Genomic DNA, 5,000 nt, shown 5'->3' with positions numbered 1-5,000 from the left:
GTAACAGTGGCAGGGATGCCCAAAGTTGTCTCTGAGGGGGGCAAAGTGCAGTTTATAGTTGAAGGACAAATAAAAAATAAAAAAAAAGTATTTTGTAACATTACAGAATGTTTTGTTACTAAAATGCTAAAAGGAAAAAGAAAAAAAAAGAATTTTAAAGTTAAGTATGTTATTAGTATGGTATTTTTTCCCTCGATGGGTGAGGGGGTGGTGTAGCTTTCTGGCTGCAGCTTTGGCCCAAGGGCAGCACACTCTAGACAGCCCTGCAGTAGAGCTATTTATACCTCCACTGTTACCTTTTCAAAAAGTTAGTAAATATTAAGATTTGAAACAATATGATACAGAAGCGCGCTTAACTTACTGAGAACAAGATCTAATTGACAGTGGGGCCCTGTGAGACATACAATAACATCCAAGATATACAGTAAAAAATAACATTCTTTCTATGTATCTCAATAGAAATTAAGAATTTAAAATAAAACATGTCAAATAATTCAAATGAACAAAACACTGAAATTAAGAGCAAATTTAAAACAATAAGGCAAATAATGCAAATTAAGAGCACAATTAAAATTAAGATCAAACTTAAAATAATAAAACAATTTTAAATGTCTAAGGCAAATCACACAAATAAACAAGACAGAAATAAAATAAGGAAAACCTTTAAAGGGCCCATAAGCAAATTTCCTTGCTTTTGATCTAATTTAAACACTTCGATTTAGTCTGTGTGGTGTAGTTAAAATTAACAAAATGTCCAAAACTTTGCTACAAAATAACAATCCATGTAAAAATTCACTGTTTTTGTGATATCACCTAAAAAAAACACATTGACTTAGATACACATACTCAGCCTGCAGCAGTTTAACTCTGCCCATTTACACTGAAGTTACAAAGAGTATTTGTGCCTGGACTGGAATCAACACAAGGCAAAGTTAGTGAAGAGAGACTGCAAAATGGTTGTGTAAAGAATTATGATTTGGTGCATAAACCACACAGAAAAAAAACTAAAATACAAGAAAAATGTGGGGTATGGGCCCTTTAACTGGCTTAAGCTTTATCTCATTTACTAAAGGAACCATCCACTGAAAAGTTCCTTAAAGAACCAAAAGTGGCTCTTCTAAGGCAGCACCTTGAACCACTAACAACAAGCACAGAGTGTATGTAATCTAATCAACTCCTGTTTCTAGATGCATTCCACCTTTGAGCCTCTCCCTCCCTCAAGCGTGCTCACCCACCCAAGTAAGAAGGGGCAGCACTGCGCTCTCTCCATAAGAGCGGCTCTGCGATCAGGAATTATTCATTCTTTCTTCTCACCTCCATCTGTAAGGAACAGTTGTCCAGCACAGCACAGGTACAGTAATTGACATTTCATGCTAATTTAATTTAAGGGGGATTTTGGCTGGTTGACTGTTGTTTTAAATGAATTTGAATGTGAGTAGCATGTTTGGGAACACAGTGTGCTCACAGAAGGAGGAGTGAATGGAGGGAGGGGGCTGTGCCCACACTTTATTTCATTTTCTGTGGCAACTTTGAACACACTTTTCTTTAAAAGCTCTCTCCTTTACTAAAGCTGGGACGTGTCCAGTTCTTGAAGTTACTCTGTTGTGCAAGCTCAGTGGTCAGAACACTGCTAAAGTGTTGGGAAATGCCCTGTGAGTGAAGGTGAGCTGTAGACGTGCAGGGGTCAAGCATGCAGGTCTAACAGCATGCAAAATGCAGCAGAATAGCAAAGAATGCAGCTTTACTGCAGTAATCAGAGTGCATAGATTCGAGCGTTTACTTAATGGATTATATCATCTTTTTCCATGCATAAACGCCATAATCACGAGAAATGACTAAATGTATAACCCAAGTGTTCGTTTTTTATTTTTAAAACATTTTTAAGAAGGTTTTAAGGGGCCCATGTCCTAAATTTTCACATTTTTAGCTGTTTGTGTCGGTTTATATACCAAAAGCAGTTATAATAATCATTTTCCCTCCTCTCTTTATCCCTCAGAATTAAACAGGCTGTTTTTGTTACTGTACCTGTAAGGCTGGTATATGTAAATGAGCTCCGTTCTGATTGGCTGTGCCTCATTCAAAAAGTAGTCCAGTCCTGAAACAGTCCTTAGAACTTTATCCTGAGTTGTTGGGGCTAAACGCTGTAGGCCGAATGGGTGGCTATAAGTAAACATGTTGGTTTTTGTGACATCACAATATAGTGAATTCAAAAAGGGTAGTTTTGCAGCTTAGTTTCCATATATGGCCTACAACAGTGTTTACAGACAGCATTTTTTTTTAATTAAAAAAAGGAAAGAAGCTGTGTTTCCATGGTATTGGCACTTTAAAGATATTAGTTTTGAAACCTGAACCCCTAGCATGTTATATGCAACCAAAGAAAAACTTTTTATGGCTTTCTGGCAAGCCATAAGTAATAAAAGCACCATGAAGGAATTCACATGGTTCTATAAAAGTTGTCATGTTTCTATAAAAACATTGCTTTTTTCCGAAGAACCCTTAAAGAACCACTTGTTTTAAGCGTGAAGCCTTTAACTCATGCATTTTGATGTTGATTCATTGTTTCATGTATCCTAAAATGAGCAGCACTCTTCTCTTTGTTAGGCTGAGTCTTAAACCTATTCTCTGCGTAGTTCACATGGACCTATGTCTTCTGCACCCAGACAGCGTGTTATATGTTAAACAGGGAGTTGTGCAGCTTATGGTTGATCCTAAATGGCTTTCTTTTAGACGTGCATAGCTCTGTTGGTGGGTAATGCCCTGTACAGCCATCTGAGATTCAGCTTCAGTTTATTTTGGTGTTCTGTGTTGAACAGTGTGTGAAGGGGGCGGGGTTAGATAAGTCTTCCTCTTCTAGCTGTTGCAGTTTTTGTCCTTTTTAACCTTCACCTGAAGGAGGTTTAGTGGTGTGTATGAAGCACTGCAGCGCTGTTTATTTCACCAAAACTCGATTTTCTGAAGCTCCAGTGCAGCTCGTCTTTCCTCAGTACAGCTGAGCAGTGATGAGTGCGCACAGCTGGGTGAGTCAGAGCTGTGGAACAGCGCCATCTGCTGGACGTTCATTCCCTCTCTCGCTCAATAATTCACTCACTCAGTTGCTTACTGATTCACTCACTTATTCATTCAGTCATTCGTTCATCGACTCATCCATTCTTTCACAAGTCGATTCACCCACTCGTTCATTTACTCAGCCATTCTTTCTTTTACTCATTCATTCATCCGTCCATCCATCATTTCACAAATCCATTCATTTACTCCTTCATTCATTCACTCACTTATTCATCCATTCGCTCCTCCATTCATTCACTCACTTCTTTCAAACAGTTATTGCTTCGCTTATCCATTCATGCCTCTGTTAATCTATCGAGTCATTCATTTGCTCATTCAATCTCACTCACTCATTCTTTCAACAGATGTATTCATTCACTCTTTCATTCAGCCATTCATTCACTTATTCTTTCATTCACTCGCCCATTCGTTCATTTATTCATACGTTACCTTGTTCAATCTTTCATTCAGCCATTTATTCACATATTCACTCGTTCATGTTCTCATTCAGTCCTACTCATTTGTTCTTTTCATGAATTAGTTTATTTATTCTTTCAGTCACCCATTCACTCCTCCATTAATTCATTCTTTCACTCGTTCATTCATCCATTCATTTTCTCACTCACTTTCACTTACTCGCTCAGCCAATTTGTTCATTCACTAATTTATTCTTTCACCAGTTCCTTCTCTCACTCGTTCATTCATTCATTTACACAAACACCAAGAAAATAAAAGGCAAACAGCAACCAGCAGTAAGCGTTCTGAGAATGAAGATGAGAACAGGCGTTTGTTTATTGTTTGTTTGGATTTTTTGTTGTCTTATTCGTTCATTTGTGAACTTCAACACCAAGAAATGTGTTACATAATATATAAGCAATTTGGTGTGGAGGAAAACTGGAGAAAGACAGTGTTTATTTTTGTTTTGTTGTTTGTTCACTTTACTGCTAAAAAAGTAATACATGAGTGATTCAGAGGAACCACGACAAAAAGGACAAGCTTCAGAAACAAAGATTAGGACAGGCTGTTAATTAGTTGGGAGCTTGCTTGGTCAGTTAGTGAGTTAACCTGTTCGCAGTGCTGTGTGTCTGTTCCTGTGTGTGTGTGCGCGGTGACCACACGCGTCACCATCTCAGTAGCGTTTAGTCTGACTCGCCGTCGGTGCGGAGCTCCGCTCTGTCTGCTCTGAGTTTGGGGCTGAAGATCTGCGTGAAAAGCCTCGTTCTGATTCTTTCACTGAGCACAAACGGATTTCTGTATTTTTACGAGCTGCGTGACGTCACAGTTACACAACGGCTCATTAACACGGACAGAGATCTCGACACGTTTCTCTGTAGAGCAGAATGGCTGTGGACCCAAAGTTTGAATGGCAAGTCCAATCGGAGAAGAAGCCGATTTCAGCTCCGCGTCTGTAGGACTTCATACTGTGTGCTCCTACATGTGGAGGTTAAAGGTGGGGGCGCTCCTCCATCTGTAATGACAGGCTGGCGCCAGCAGATGGCGCTCATGTGCATCTTACACATGACCGTCTCCCACCTGTGAAGAGTGGAGCGTTTCTGCTCTGCGGGGTCTGCATCCCGCCCCCTGCTGACGCGGTGTGCTCCGGAATCAGCACTTTATACAGAGCTCCACATTCAGAACATCCAGACTTTGTTTTAATGACCTTTTTTGGGCTTTTGGCTGAATTGATATATTGAGAAAACAAAATGATATTTTGAGGCCACAAAGTAATATATTGAGGCCACAAATTGATATATTGAGGCGATAAACTACTATATTGAGGCCACAAATTACTTTATTGAGGCCACACATTCATAAATTGAGGCCGCATATTATCATATTGAGACCCTGAGTTATGAGAAACTTTTGGCTTCAACATATTTATTTGTGGCCACACCTTATTAAAAACTAATCACCATGTCACCTTTTTTCTTTCTCTTTCCTTTTCCTTTCTGTCT

The 5,000-nt window shown here is 39.2% G+C and overlaps 1 long non-coding RNA gene across 1 annotated transcript in view; it reads left to right on the top strand.

Moving 5' to 3' along the window:
• Nucleotides 1–1,213: 1,213 nt before the first annotated feature.
• The window catches only part of LOC108427324, a 17,684-nt gene continuing 13,897 nt past the window's right edge, over nt 1,214–5,000 (top strand). Inside the window, exon 1 of the long non-coding RNA XR_005131445.1 lies at nt 1,214–1,351. This is a non-coding gene — a long non-coding RNA (uncharacterized LOC108427324). The remainder of the gene's footprint in view (nt 1,352–5,000) is intronic.

This window comes from Pygocentrus nattereri, chromosome 14 (genome assembly GCF_015220715.1).
Source record: "Pygocentrus nattereri isolate fPygNat1 chromosome 14, fPygNat1.pri, whole genome shotgun sequence".
NCBI lineage: Eukaryota > Metazoa > Chordata > Actinopteri > Characiformes > Serrasalmidae > Pygocentrus > Pygocentrus nattereri.
Note: the sequence above shows the minus strand (reverse complement) of the source record. Positions and strands in the feature narration are given on the sequence as shown.